The 16,432-nt window shown below is 48.4% G+C and overlaps 1 protein-coding gene across 2 annotated transcripts in view; it reads right to left on the bottom strand.

Moving 5' to 3' along the window:
• LOC135054588 (zinc finger protein OZF-like) overlaps positions 1-16,125 on the bottom strand; it is a 123,924-nt gene extending 107,799 nt beyond the window's left edge. For both annotated transcript variants that reach the window (XM_063957756.1, XM_063957757.1), the window contains exon 1: positions 16,000-16,125. The gene's annotated coding sequence lies outside the window, so the exon portion shown is untranslated. The remainder of the gene's footprint in view (positions 1-15,999) is intronic.
• Between the last annotated feature and the right edge of the window lie 307 nt (positions 16,126-16,432).

Genomic DNA, 16,432 nt, shown 5'->3' with positions numbered 1-16,432 from the left:
AGATTCAAGAGGTTCAAACGGAGACTCTTGTAATGCCTCCAAAACCACCGACAAGTCCCAAGGAGCCACAGGCGGGACATAGGGAGGTTAAATCCGCAATACACCCTGAGTGAAGGTATGCACATCAGGTAAGGTCGCAATTTTTCGCTGGAAGCAAACCGACAAGGCAGAAATATGAACCTTGATGGAGGCCAGACGCAGGCCTAAGTCTAGGCCCTGCTGTAGAAAAGCCACAAGCTTGGCTGTACTAAACTTGGAAGCATCATGATTGTTAGATGCGCACCAAACGAAGTAAGAATTCCAGACCCTATGGTAAATCCGAGCAGAAGCCGGTTTCCGGGCCCGCAACATAGTTTGAATGACCACCTCAGAAAATCCTTTAGCCCTCAAGACCGAAGCTTCAAGAGCCACGCCGTAAAAGCCAGCCGGGCCAAGTCCTGGTAGACACAGGGGCCCTGAACGAGGAGGTCTGGTCGTTGTGGAAGTAGAAGGGGACGCTCTAGCGAGAGGCCCTGGAGGTCTGAGAACCAGTGCCGTCTGGGCCACGCTGGAGCTATGAGAAGCAGAATTCCTCCTTCCTACTTGAACTTCCGTATTACCCTGAGCAGGAGTGACACCGGTGGGAACACGTACGGCAACCGAAAGTTCCATGGAATTGCCAGTGCATCCACGAACGCTGCTTGAGGATCCCTTGTCCTTGCTCCGAAGACCGAAACCTTGTGATTGTGTCGAGACGCCATCAGATCAACGTCTGGAAGGCCCCACCTTTCCACTAGGAGTTGAAACACTTCTGGATGGAGGACCCACTCTCCAGCGTGTACGTCCTGACGACTGAGAAAGTCCGCTTCCCAGTTGATATGGCCGGTAGATGACGTTCCGCCCATTGAAGAATCCGTGATACTTCCCTCATTGCCATGTGGCTTCGAGTGCCGCCTTGATGATTGATGTATGCCACTGTGGTGGCGTTGTCCGACTGTACTTGAACAGGTTTGTTCTGTATTAAATGCTGGGCCAAGTTCAACGAGTTGAACACTGCCCGCAACTCCAGAATGTTTTTTTAAATTCAATAATTTTTATTGGTTTTTCACTTTGCAATTAAACAATAAAACAAAACTACTAAACATACAGTGTTCCAGATAAGGGAATACGCAGATTCCCATCCAAAAAGTTTCAATCACAGCATGTGAGATGTGCAGGCTCCACTCATGCATATACATTTATAAATCAGGAGAAGTGACAGATATGGAGACACCTTATTCAGCTATAATAATCATATATATCTCAAAAACTAATCAACCAACTATTTGTACAACACATAACCTCAAACCCGGGCAAGTGGGTGGCCGGCCGCGGCCCCATGGGCGATACACGAAAGGGAAAACAACGCCATCAGTACAGACCCACCTACACACCTCCACACAATCCCCATGGTACATGGCCCATCCCTCCATCCCGTCATCATATTGGTCACATTGTAGCAAGTAATCAGTCACTATGGTTCGTTGAATTAGGAGAGCTGAGCCATCTGCCCCATAGGTCGTGATACTTTATCCTTGCTTTTCTAGCCATGTATACATATTTTTCGTGAGCAGCCGTTTCATTGACAAGCGAAACCCATGACTGTACTGTGGGAGCATCCTTAGCCAACCATAGTCTAGCGACACACACCTTGGCTAAAGCACACAGATTAATCAGATATCGTCTGCTAGGAGCATCCAGGGCCTCTTCCTCCAAAGCCGACAACACACACACCACCGGAGTACACACATCCAATGGAATACCAGTCGACACCATAATACTAATAACACCAGACCAAAACACTGCCATCCTGGGGCAAAGCCAAATAATGTGCCAAAAATCAGCATCCAGACTGCCACATTTAGGACATCTGGTAGTATGCGTACCGCCCATGCGGGCCAATCTCACTGGTGTCATGTACACTCTGTGTATAATTGACAATTGGATTTGCTGATATCTAGTGGTGGTGGTAGATAACCGTGGGGAGCAAAGAGCATTCTCCCATACCTCGTCAGAAATTGTTCCCAGGTCCGATTCCCATTTATTTCTAAGAGAGGATAATGGGTCAGAGTAGTGAGAGCGGAGCATACTTGTATAAATACTGGATACCAAATGCCCGTTACCCAGATTCTGTAAGAGTAACTTGACTGGGGAGGCCAGAATCTTCGGAGGGGTATTAGAAAACTGTACAGTAATCGCATGTCTCAGTTGCAAATAACAATAAAAATAAGAGGAGGGTAAATTATAGTCCTGTTGGAGCTGCTGGAAAGATTTCAATATATCACCATTATACAATTGCCCCAGGGATGTTACCCCCCACCTACCCCCCACCGCCCTGGTATGCAGCGAGGCTAATTCTGGGAAACCAAGGACATTATCTAACGGAGTGTCTGGGTCTATACCCTGGCCCAGCAATATAGTATGTACCCGCTTCCACACAAGAGTGGCCTGCTTTATTATAGGGACCTCAGACAATTTAGTATTCCCACAGAGTAACAACTGCAACGGCGTGCCATCAGAATACTCCTGCAGAAACATTTGTGAGTGTAAGGTGAGTCTGTCGGAGTCAGACATCCACTCCCAGATATGCGCCAACTGCGCTGCATAATAGTAGAATTTAAAGACAGGGAGGGCCAGTCCTCCTGTCAGTCTTGGTCTAGACAGGGTGTCAATCTTCAACCGTGCTCTCCTGCTAGCCCAAATCAAGGAAGACAGTAGGCTGTCAATTTGCCTGAATACTTTTAAGCCAATATATATAGGTGACTGCTGAAGAACATAGAGGAGCTTAGGGAGGTACACCATTTTCACTAAGTTGACCCTACCAGTAATAGTCAGAGGCAAAGCCCCCCAAACCTTAATTTTCGAGCGCAGAAAAACAATCTGCGGCGTAATATTAAGAGAAACATAAGTACAAGGGTCATTCGATACCCAAATACCCAGATACTTAAAAGGAGTCTACCCACTTAAGCGGGATATGGATCAATGGGGCTACCGGGATTGGACCCTTAAGTGGAGTGATGTTGGATTTATCCCAATTAATTTTGAGCCCGGAGAATTGTCCATGGGTATTGATCATATCCAGAATTATTGGCATAGAGGAGACATAATCCTGAACAAATAGCAGGAGATCATCAGCATATAATGCTATTCTATCTTCTCTTGCGCCCACCTTAATACCCATAATATCGGGACTAGCTCTAATCAAACATGCCAATGGTTCAATAGCGATGGCGAACAATGTGGGGGAGAGCGGCCAGCCCTGTCTCGTTCCCCTGGACAAGGGGAAGGAATGTGATACGTATCCATTCACCGAGACCCTGGCCATGGGCAGAGAATAAAGCAATCTAACACATTTGATAAAATTGGGACCCATGCCAAATCTACTCATGGTTTCCAACAAGAAGGCCCACTCCACCGAATCAAAGGCCTTTGCGGCATCTAAGGACACTACAACAGAAGAGCAGGCCTCCCCATGAGAAACCTGAAAATGGGTGAACAAGCGCCTTAAATTAACAGCAGTGGACTTACCAGGCATAAAGCCTGTTTGGTCCGGGTGAATGATTTGGGTTATAACCCGACAGTCTAGAAGCCAGGACCTTGGCCAGGATTTTAATATCCGTGGGTAGCAGAGAGATAGGTCGATATGACTCAACCCTCTTGGGGTCCTTATCTGGCTTGGGAATCACTATAATCAATGCCTCCGCCATAGAAGGGGGAAGCCTATTTTGCTCAAATATAGTATTAAATAGAGTAAGCAACTGAGGGGCGAAAAATCTAGCGTGTTTCTTATACAACTCCGATGGGATACCATCAAGGCCAGAGGCCTTGCCATCTGGAGATGCGGTGATCGCAGCCTCTACCTCCTCCAACGACAGAGGAGCGTCAAGAAGAGCTCTAGCCTCACCGGAGATACAGGGGAAGTGGATTCGATCCAAGTAATTACACAATTCTATCGGGGAACATGTTAGTGTGGAGCTATATAACGCTTGATAATATGATACAAATTCCGTGACAATTTGGGGGGTGCGGTCTAATACCGTCCCGGCCGAGTTCACAACCTCTAGTACCGTATGAGAGGAACGGTCCCCCCTTGCAAGATTAGCCAAATAAGAGCCCGGTCTATCCCCTGTAGCGTAGTGAACATGCGAGGAGAATAGAAGCCTGTGCTGGGTTTTCCCCCATAGATACTCCTTCCATTCTTTCTGAGCATGGAGCCAGTCTAATTCAGAGTTGTCCAAGCCATCCCGTATGTATATCATCTCAGAAGCAATAACCCGAGCCTCCAGCTCAGCCTCATGTTTCTTAAAGGAGGATTTAAGACCACCCACTCTTTTGATCAAAGTCCCTCTCATGAAAGCTTTAAAAGTATCCCACAATAAGGAGATGTCGGTAGTGTCCGCATGTGAATTAAAAAATTCTAGCCAGCTAGCTTCCAATTCGGATCCCGCACCCATATGCATGAGCCAGAAGGGGTTAAATTTCCATACTGCTTGGCCCCTCTGAGAGCTTAAGTCAATATGTACCGATACAGGGGAGTGGTCCGAAATACCCCTAGTCTCATATTTAACACCATGTATCATAGGCAGGAGCTCCCGAGTGAGGAGAGCCAAGTCTATCCTAGAGAAGGAAGTGTGGGAGTGTGAGAAACATGAATATTGCCTCAGGTCAGGATATTTCAATCTCCAGGGATCGACCAAGCCCAGCTCAGAGACAGTGTCTGCAAATGGAGACCGCTTCGGCTGTGGGTTGGAGGATGCCATGGAGAACCTATCCAGTTCATGGTTTAAGACATTGTTAAAGTCACCCATACATACGGCAGCCACCCCTGGGGACGCAGCCATGAAGGTAGATACCTTTTTAAGAACGTCAGGCGAGTAAGGAGGGGGCACATACACAGCTAGCAACAGTAAAGGAACGGAGTTGATTTTACATTTTAGAAACACATACCTCCCCCACTGATCTGTTTGTACACCATCAAGCAAGAAAGGAACAGACTTTCTAATCAGAATCGACACTCCCCGGGATGCCGAGGTATGCGTGGAATGAAAAGCCCACCCCACCCACGGCTTTTTAAGGGACAGAAGTCTAGTGCCTACCAAGTGGGTCTCCATTAAACAGATTACATCCGATGCATATTGTTTGATCTGCCTAAGTACCAAGGAACGCTTGATTTTGTCATTGATCCCCCTCACATTCCAGGACAGTAACCTGACCAGAGCCATAACAGAGAATTTTTAACGATGAAGCAGATGACCCGCGACCAGCCACCTCCAGCACACGTCCACTCACCCATACCCGTGTGCAGCTGCAAGGGAAGCACATCTGAAACAAGCACACTGCACATCAGGGAATAAAAACAAAACAATACTTTCTTAACATAACCCCCACCCCCACCCCGTATACCACTGAAACTTGCAGCATACCTGATTCCCTAACAAACAACTCTCCCAAAAAGCGAACACTAACGACTAAGGCAAGAAATACCCTTACACATTTTACAAAGTCAAATAAAACAAAAGAAAGACCCAAAAAAAGGGGGGCCAAGAAATCAATGACCTTGCGGCAGGAGTAACCTCCAGCTAAATTCAAGTCCCCCCTACGGCCGTCAGAACAGCCCCATCTAAAGAACCACTTAGGACTATACATCGGTACAGGGATATACCCAGGCGGCCCTGAGAGTAACCTATAGAGCTGAACAGGATGCTAGTTCAGGGCAACATGAGGCAGATATAAGGACATAAGTAAGCACCGTAACATATTAGTGAAAGCAGAATAACAGTTCTAAAGATATCCCAGCATTTACCCCTACAACAATGAGCACACATCCCTCCCAGAAACCCAATGCTTGGGTTCAGTCAGCGGCCATCGCCCGCCGTGCCGGAAAGTGTCTGTCCAGCCACACCGAAGCCTCACGAGGAGTCAAGAAGAATTTAGTTTCTCCATCCGAAACCACCCGGTTTAGACGGAAAGAGCATGGCATAGGGGATGTTCAGGTCACGCAGCCTGCGTTTCACAGGGACAAACTGAGCTCTATCTTTTTGCACGTCAATTGCGAAATCCGGAAAAACTGAAATCGGAGCACCGTTCCACTTGAGGGGGCCCCTAGTGCGGGCCAATTTCAGAATCACATCCCTATCCCGGTAATGAAGCAGCTTGGCAATGAACGTACGGGGGGGTGCCCCTGGGAGGTAAAGGACGCATCGGAACTCTGTGAGCGCGTTCCACTGCAAAATGCGAGGTGAATTCCTCCGCTCCAAACGCGTCCAACAGCCACTTCTCAAGAAATTTTTCAGGGGAGGCACCCTCCTCTTTCTCAGGGAGGCCGACGAAGCGCACGTTGTTCCGCCTCAATCTCCCCTCCATATCGGTCATCTTTTTATTTACCTCCAACATCTGCGACTCCAGGGCAGAAGTACGTCTGCCGATTGGCGTAATCGTGTCCTCCAACGTGGATACGCGCGTCTCGACTTCACCGACTCTCTCTCGCACCCACTGAAGGTCCTGATGAATAATGGATAAGTCCGCCTGGACCTGACCGATCCTGTCGGCCAAGCGGACTTCGCTGGCTGTGACCGCATCCAGCACCTTTTGCAATGCCGCATCTGTAGCCTCCGCAGAAGAGGAGCCAGCCGACGGAGAAGGCGGTGATGAGGTCGACTGTAACTCCCCCCCCTGTTGGGACCGTGTCGGAGGGTTTCTAGCCGCGGCAGATTGATGTGGTTTAACCATTGCAGCCAAGCCGGTAATAGAGAGCCATAAATTATAGTATATCAGAACTGTCCAGGTGCTACGTGTGTAACTGTGAAGTATATCAAAACTGCCCAGCTGCCGCCTATGGACATATAGTATATCAAAACTGTCCAGTGGGTGTGTATGGAGAGGGCAGTATAGCAAATCTGTCCAGGGACAGCCTGTCTAGATGCTGCCCGGAAGCATCTGCTGAGGGCCAACAGGATAATGTATCAATTGTCTCACACTGTGTCCCAGTATATAGCAATAAACCACAGGGGCAGCCCAGCCAAGGAGCCACTATTAGTTTATAATAAGATTTTACTTACCGATAAATCTATTTCTCGGAGTCCGTAGTGGATGCTGGGGTTCCTGAAAGGACCATGGGGAATAGCGGCTCCGCAGGAGACAGGGCACAAAAAGTAAAGCTTTTTCAGATCAGGTGGTGTGCACTGGCTCCTCCCCCTATGACCCTCCTCCAGACTCCAGTTAGGTACTGTGCCCGGACGAGCGTACACAATAAGGGAGGATTTTGAATCCCGGGTAAGACTCATACCAGCCACACCAATCACACCGTACAACCTGTGATCTAAACCCAGTTAACAGTATGATAACAGCGGAGCCTCTGAAAGATGGCTTCCTTCAACAATAACCCGAATTAGTTAACAATAACTATGTACAATTTATGCAGATAATCCGCACTTGGGATGGGCGCCCAGCATCCACTACGGACTCCGAGAAATAGATTTATCGGTAAGTAAAATCTTATTTTCTCTATCGTCCTAGTGGATGCTGGGGTTCCTGAAAGGACCATGGGGATTATACCAAAGCTCCCAAACGGGCGGGAGAGTGCGGATGACTCTGCAGCACCGAATGAGAGAACTCCAGGTCCTCCTTAGCCAGAGTATCAAATTTGTAAAATTTTACAAACGTGTTCTCCCCTGACCACGTAGCTGCTCGGCAAAGTTGTAATGCCGAGACCCCTCGGGCAGCCGCCCAAGATGAGCCCACCTTCCTTGTGGAGTGGGCCTTTACAGATTTAGGCTGTGGCAGGCCTGCCACAGAATGTGCAAGTTGGATTGTGCTACAGATCCAACGAGCAATCGTCTGCTTAGACGCAGGAGCACCCATCTTGTTGGGTGCATACAATATAAACAACGAGTCAGATTTTCTGACTCCAGCTGTCCTTGCAATATATATTTTTAATGCTCTGACAACGTCCAGTAACTTGGAGTCCTCCAAGTCACTTGTAGCCGCAGGCACTACAATAGGCTGGTTCAGATGAAATGCTGACACCACCTTAGGGAGAAAATGCGGACGAGTCCGCAGTTCTGCCCTGTCCGAATGGAAAATCAGATATGGGCTTTTGTAAGACAAAGCTGCCAATTCTGATACTCTCCTGGCAGAAGCCAGGGCTAGAAGCATGGTCACTTTCCAAGTGAGATATTTCAAATCCACCTTATTTAGTGGTTCAAACCAATGAGATTTTAGAAAGTCCAAAACCACATTGAGATCCCACGGTGCCACTGGAGGCACCACAGGAGGCTGTATATGCAGCACTCCCTTAACAAAGGTCTGGACTTCAGGGACTGAAGCCAATTCTTTTTGAAAGAAAATCGACAGGGCCGAAATTTGAACCTTAATAGATCCCAATTTGAGACCCATAGACAATCCTGATTGCAGGAAATGTAGGAATCGACCCAGTTGAAATTCCTCCGTCGGAGCACTCCGATCTTCGCACCACGCAACATATTTTCGCCAAATTCGGTGATAATGTTGCACGGTTACTTCCTTCCTTGCTTTAATCAAAGTAGGAATGACTTCTTCCGGCATGCCTTTTTCCTTTAGGATCCGGCGTTCAACCGCCATGCCGTCAAACGCAGCCGCGGTAAGTCTTGAAACAGACAGGGACCCTGCTGAAGCAAGTCCCTCCTTAGAGGTAGAGGCCACGGATCTTCCGTGATCATCTCTTGAAGTTCCGGGTACCAAGTCCTTCTTGGCCAATCCGGAACCACTAGTATCGTTCTTACGCCTCTTTGCCGTATAATTCTCAATACTTTTGGTATGAGAGGCAGAGGAGGAAACACATACACCGACTGGTACACCCAAGGCGTTACCAGCGCGTCCACAGCTATTGCCTGCGGATCTCTTGACCTGGCGCAATACCTGTCCAGTTTTTTGTTGAGGCGAGACGCCATCATGTCCACCATTGGTCTTTCCCAACGGGTTACCAGCATGTGGAAGACTTCTGGATGAAGTCCCCACTCTCCCGGGTGAAGATCGTGTCTGCTGAGGAAGTCTGCTTCCCAGTTGTCCACTCCCGGGATGAACACTGCTGACAGTGCTATCACATGATTCTCTGCCCAGCGAAGAATCCTTGCAGCTTCTGCCATTGCACTCCTGCTTCTTGTGCCGCCCTGTCTGTTCACATGGGCGACTGCCGTGATGTTGTCCGACTGGATCAACACCGGTTTTCCCTGAAGCAGAGGTTCTGCCTGGCTTAGAGCATTGTATATTGCTCTTAGTTCCAGAATGTTTATGTGAAGAGACGTTTCCAGGCTCGTCCATACTCCCTGGAAGTTTCTTCCTTGTGTGACTGCTCCCCAGCCTCTCAGGCTGGCGTCCGTGGTCACCAGGATCCAATCCTGTATGCCGAATCTGCGGCCCTCCAATAGATGAGGACTCTGCAACCACCACAGAAGAGACACCCTTGTCCTTGGAGACAGGGTTATCCGTAGGTGCATCTGAAGATGCGACCCTGACCATTTGTCCAACAGATCCCTTTGGAAAATTCTTGCGTGGAATCTGCCGAATGGAATTGCTTCGTAAGAAGCCACCATTTTTCCCAGGACTCTTGTGCATTGATGTACAGACACCTTTCCTGGTTTTAGGAGGTTCCTGACAAGGTCGGATAACTCCTTGGCTTTTTCCTCCGGGAGAAAAACCTTTTTCTGAACCGTGTCCAGAATCATCCCTAGGAACAGCAGACGAGTTGTCGGCATTAACTGGGATTTTGGAATATTCAGAATCCACCCGTGCTGTTTTAGCACTTCTTGAGACAGTGCTAATCCCATCTCTAGCTGTTCTCTGGACCTCGCCCTTATTAGGAGATCGTCCAAGTATGGGATAATTAATATGCCTTTTCTTCGAAGAAGAATCATCATCTCGGCCATTACCTTTGTAAAGATCCGAGGTGCCGTGGACAATCCGAACGGCAGCGTCTGAAACTGATAGTGACAGTTTTGTACAACGAACCTGAGGTACCCCTGGTGTGAGGGGTAAATTGGAACGTGGAGATACGCATCCTTGATGTCCAAGGATACCATAAAGTCCCCCTCTTCCAGGTTCGCTATCACTGCTCTGAGTGACTCCATCTTGAACTTGAACTTCTTTATGTACAGGTTCAAGGACTTCAGATTTAGAATAGGCCTTACCGAGCCATCCGGCTTCGGTACCACAAAAAGAGTGGAATAATACCCCTTCCCTTGTTGTAGAAGAGGTACCTTGACTATCACCTGCTGAGAATACAGCTTGTGAATGGCTTCCAAAACCGTCTCCCTTTCGGAGGGGGACGTTGGTAAAGCAGACTTCAGGAAACGGCGAGGTGGATCTGTCTCTAATTCCAACCTGTACCCTTGAGATATTATCTGCAGGATCCAGGGATCTACCTGCGAGTGAGCCCACTGCGCGCTGTAATTTTTGAGACGACCGCCCACCGTCCCCGAGTCCGCTTGAGAAGCCCCAGCGTCATGCTGAGGCTTTTGTAGAAGCCGGGGAGGGCTTCTGTTCCTGGGAAGGAGCTGCGTGTTGCTGTCTCTTCCCTCGACCTCTGCCTCGTGGCAGATATGAATAGCCCTTTGCTCTCTTATTTTTAAAGGAACGAAAGGGCTGCGGTTGAAAAGTCGGTGCCTTTTTCTGTTGGGGAGTGACTTGAGGTAGAAAGGTGGATTTCCCGGCTGTAGCCGTGGCCACCAAATCTGATAGACCGACTCCAAATAACTCCTCCCCTTTATACGGCAAAACTTCCATATGCCGTTTTGAATCCGCATCGCCTGTCCACTGTCGCGTCCATAAAGCTCTTCTGGCCGAAATGGACATAGCACTTACCCGTGATGCCAGTGTGCAGATATCCCTCTGTGCATCACGCATATAAAGAAATGCATCCTTTATTTGTTCTAACGACAGTAAAATATTGTCCCTGTCCAGGGTATCAATATTTTCAATCAGGGACTCTGACCAAACTACCCCAGCACTGCCCATCCAGGCAGTCGCTACAGCTGGTCGTAGTATAACACCTGCATGTGTGTATATACTTTTTTGGATATTTTCCATCCTCCTATCTGATGGATCTTTAAGTGCGGCCGTCTCAGGAGAGGGTAACGCCACTTGTTTAGATAAGCGTAGTAGCGCCTTGTCCACCCTAGGAGGTGTTTCCCAGCGCTCCCTAACCTCTGGCGGGAAAGGGTATAATGCCAATAATTTCTTTGAAATTATCAGCTTTTTATCAGGGGCAACCCACGCTTCATTACACACGTCATTTAATTCTTCTGATTCAGGAAAAACTATAGGTAGTTTTTTCATACCCCACATTTATTTATTTATTTATTAGCAGTTTCTTATATAGCGCAGCATATTCCGTTGCGCTTTACAATTAGAACAACAATTATAGAACAAAACTGGGCAAAGACAGACAGACAGACAGACAGAGGTAGGAAGGCCCTGCTCGCAAGCTTACAATCTATAGGGAAATAGGCATTGATACACAAGGATAGATGCTACCTGTCACATAATGGTTCCCCAGGTTGCTAGGTTCTTATATGATATGATCACCCAGCAATGTTGGAAGACAAAATGTGAGTTTATGTGGACTGTACAGAGGGGATGTAACTTGATAGGGAAGCTGTGAAGGTTATGTGTGTGGGTCTGAAATTTGGTAGGCTTGTCTGAAGAGATGAGTTTTCAGAGAACGTTTAAAGGTTTGGAGACTAGAGGAGAGTCTTATTGTGCGTGGGAGTGCATTCCACAGAGTGGGTGAAGCCCGGGTAAAGTCCTGTAATTTTGAGAGGGAACAGGTAATGCATGTGGATGAGAGACGCAGATCTTGTGCAGAGCGGAGAGGTCTGGTAGGGAGATATTTTGAGATGAGTGAGGAGATGTATGATGGTGCAGTTTGGTTAATAGCCTTGTATGTAAGTAAAAGTATTTTATATTTGACACGGTAGAATACCGGTAACCAATGGAGGGACTGACAGAGCGGATCAGCAGATGAAGAACGTCTGGCGAGGAAGATTAGCCTCGCAGCTGCATTTAAAATGGATTGAAGTGGTGATAGCCTATGTTTGGGAAGACCAGTAAGGAGACTATTACAATAATCAATGCGGGAGATGATGAGTGCATGGATTAGAGTTTTTGCAGTGTCTTGTGTAAGATAAGGGCGTATTTTGGATATGTTTTTAAGGTGCATGTAACATGATTTAGAGACAGATTGAATGTGTGGAACAAAGGACAGTTCAGAGTCAAGGGTGACACCTAGGCAACGAGCTTGTGGGGTGGGGTGGATAGTTGCATTGTCAACAGTTATAGAGATATCAGGTTGGTAACTACTCTTAGCTGGTGGGAAAATAATTAATTCGGTTTTGGAAATGTTGAGTTTGAGGTGGCGAGATGACATCCAAGATGAAATGGCAGACAGGCATCCAGTGACACGAGCCAATACTGGTGGTGACAAATCTGGGGAGGATAGGTAGATTTGAGTATCATCAGCATACAAATGATACTGAAATCCAAAGGAGCTGATTAGTTTACCAAGAGAGGAGGTATAGATTGAGAAAAGCAGAGGACCTAAGACTGAGCCTTGCGGTACTCCAACTGATAGAGGTAGAGAAGAGGAGGTAGAATCAGAGAAGTGAACACTGAAAGAGCGATTAGATAGGTAGGATGAGAACCAAGAAAGGGCAGTGTCCTGAAGACCTAGGGATTGTAGTGTTTGTATGAGAAGAGAGTGGTCAACAGTGTCAACATAATACCCTGTTTAGTGGTACCTGTAGTATCAGCTAAATGTAACGCCTCCTTCATTGCCAAAATCATATAACGTGTGGCCCTACTGGAAAATACGGTTGAATCGTCACCGTCACCACTGGAGTCAGTGCCTGCGTCTGGGTCTGTGTCGACCGACTGAGGCAAAGGGCGTTTCACAGCCCCTGACGGTGTTTGAGTCGCCTGGACAGGCACTAATTGATTGTCCGGCCGCCTCATGTCGTCAAACGACTGCTTTAGCGTGTTGACACTATCCCGTAGTTCCATAAATAAAGGCATCCATTCTGGTGTCGACTCCCTAGGGGGTGACATCCTCATATTTGGCAATTGCTCCGCCTCCACACCAATATCGTCCTCATACATGTCGACACACACGTACCGACACACAGCAGACACACAGGGAATGCTCCTAACGAAGACAGGACCCACTAGCCCTTTGGGGAGACAGAGGGAGAGTTTGCCAGCACACACCAAAAGCGCTATATATATATCAGGGATAGCCTTATAATAAGTGCTCCCTTATAGCTGCTTTGTTATATCAAAATATTGCCATAAATTTGCCCCCCCCTCTCTGTTTTACCCTGTTTCTGTAGTGCAGTGCAGGGGAGAGACTTGGGAGCCGTCCTGACCAGCGGAGCTGTGAGAGGAAATGGCGCCGTGTGCTGAGGAGATAGGCCCCGCCCCTTTTCTGGCGGGCTCGTCTCCCGCTATTTAGAAAAATCAGGCAGGGGTTAAATATCTCCATATAGCCTCTAGGGGCTATATGTGAGGTATTTTTAGCCTTTATAGGTATTCATTTGCCTCCCAGGGCGCCCCCCTCCCAGCGCCCTGCACCCTCAGTGACTGCCGTGTGAAGTGTGCTGAGAGGAAAATGGCGCACAGCTGCAGTGCTGTGCGCTACCTTTAGAAGACTGCAGGAGTCTTCAGCCGCCGATTCTGGACCTCTTCTGACTTCAGCATCTGCAAGGGGGCCGGCGGCGCGGCTCCGGTGACCATCCAGGCTGTACCTGTGATCGTCCCTCTGGAGCTTGATGTCCAGTAGCCAAGAAGCCAATCCATCCTGCACGCAGGTGAGTTGACTCCTTCTCCCCTCAGTCCCTCGCAGCAGTGATCCTGTTGCCAGCAGGAATCACTGTAAAATAAAAAACCTAGCTAAACTTTTTCTAAGCAGCTCTTTAGGAGAGCCACCTAGATTGCACCCTTCTCGGCCGGGCACAAAAATCTAACTGGAGTCTGGAGGAGGGTCATAGGGGGAGGAGCCAGTGCACACCACCTGATCTGAAAAAGCTTTACTTTTTGTGCCCTGTCTCCTGCGGAGCCGCTATTCCCCATGGTCCTTTCAGGAACCCCAGCATCCACTAGGACGATAGAGAAATATAGTGTAGGGAGATCTGCAGACACAGATGCTCCCACACGTCTCCCTCCGAGGCCAGCTCCGTCCCCCCAGCAGTGTAAGTGCCACTCCGAGAGGCAGACAGGGGAGTAGAGCAGAAGCCGCAGTGGTGATCAGGGGATCGGCGGCGGGACCCGCGGCAGTGCCGTAGCAGAGGTCAGGCAGAGTCTCCTCGTCTCGGCTCCACACAGCGGCAGCAGGAGCGGAGACGGACAGCAGTCTCCAGCGCGGGGAAAGGAGAGCGGGTCACGTGGTGTAGCTGGCCCCGGCTCGCACAGACAGTCCGGCTGCAGCGGGAATCGAGGGTACAGCTCCCTGTCCGACACGGCGACCCCACCAAGAGTTCCCACAGGTATGGGGCTATTTTCGGGCCCAGGGGGGGACACAGGATCTAGTTATAGGATAATGAAGCTGGAGAGCCACAGAGCCTGTGTGCTACTCCATGTCCGCCTTGGCCACGCCCCAACTCCAGAATGTTTATCGGGAAGAGAGACTCCTCTTGGGTCCACCGACCCTGAAGGGAGTGTTGCTCCAACACCACGCGCCAACCTCTCAGACTGGCATCCGTCGTTAGAAGGACCCAGTTGGAGATCCAGAAGGGACGACCCCTGCTAAAACGTTGGTCTCGGAGCCACCAGCTCAGTGACAGACGGCCCTCCGGAGACAAGGAGATCATGTGAGACCTGATCCGGTGAGGCAGGCCGTCCCACTTGGCAAGAATCAGCTTCTGCAGAGGGCGAGAATGGAATTGAGCATACTCCACCATGTCCAAAGCCTGAGCCAGTATGTCCGCAGCGGGCACCACAGCTCCGGGCCCGTGACCTGCCGCCATTCCGCACTGGGGACCCACTAACCGGGACCCCGGTGTAACACTCACTGCACCAGTATCTTCGGCATCTGTTAAAGGGTGGAGGCTAGCTGCCGGTGTGTGCACACATACTAACGATGTGTGATCAGTACCTCAGGAGCTCAGTGTCCTGTCAGCTGGGATTACAAACCATTAACCATCAGGAGGTTGGTTTGGTCCCCCCTCTAAGTCCCACGAAGCAGGTAGCCTGCCTGCCAAACAGAGCTACCTGAAAATAATAAACTACATTTAAGTAAAGAAAAAAATCTCTGGAGCGCCAGAGAAGTGCACCCGGCTCCTTGGGCACATTTTTCTAAACTGAGTCTGGTAGGAGGGGCATAGAGGCGAGGGGCCAGCACACACATACACACACTAAAGTTTTAAAGTGCCAAGGCTCCAGTGGACCCGATCTATACCCCCATGGTAATAAAGTACAAGACCCCAGTATCCACTAGGACGTAAGAGAAAACCCCCAGTAACTGCAGCCTGTGAGCTGCCTTCAAGACAAACTGAATAGCCTAGATGCTTCAATTAGCTTTAGGTAAATAACCACAGCTAATTGAATTCCCCCGGTGAGTCTGAGTGTGAACATGCAGCACATACAGAAGTGTCCACTTACATCTTTTCTTTTTAACCAATTTGGCACAACATGCAAAACACGGCTAAGCTGTTTTTTACGAGTAGCGATTAGATGAATCTTGAAATTTTTGTTTGCCATAATAGAATATGTATAAAGTAACATATTAAAGAAGCAAATTAAGAAAAATCACAAGGCATGGTTAAATCTCTGAGTCTATGGCATGCAAATCCGTGCCATACATGGCGGGATATAGAAAGGTGTATGTGGACACATCTGTACTTCCGTATTACCAAAACAAGGGGCTCCTTATAGGAGAATGTGAGCCTGCACTATTACAGGTAGTGGAATCTCAATATACAGCTGTAACACTGGCAATGTATACTAACAGGTGCTTACCTCAAGATGGAACTTCTAGTTATTTTCTGTGTTACCAGTACGGTGTTTGCCAAACACTGGTGAGCTGCTGGAACTGTAATCTGATGCAAACACTTCCGTAATCTCTTGTCACTGTACAGCTCCCTCTCTCCTATATATAATAATAATAATAATAATAATAATACCACATATCAGTGGGTGCCGGGAGCTATGTTATTCCCCTCATATATCACTGTACGGTCCCCTCTCCCCTATATAATAATAATAATAATAATAATAATAATAATAATATCACATATCAGTGTGTGCCGGTGGCTGTTATTCCCCCTCATATATCACTGTACGGTCCCCTCTCCCCTATATAATAATAATAATACCACATATCAGTGTGTGCCGGGGGCTGTGTTATTCCCCCTCATATATCACTGTACGGTCCCCTCTCCCCTATATAATA

This window comes from Pseudophryne corroboree, chromosome 3 (assembly GCF_028390025.1).
Source record: "Pseudophryne corroboree isolate aPseCor3 chromosome 3, aPseCor3.hap2, whole genome shotgun sequence".
In the NCBI taxonomy this organism is placed as follows: domain Eukaryota; kingdom Metazoa; phylum Chordata; class Amphibia; order Anura; family Myobatrachidae; genus Pseudophryne; species Pseudophryne corroboree.
This window is presented reverse-complemented; position numbering and strand designations above follow the sequence as displayed.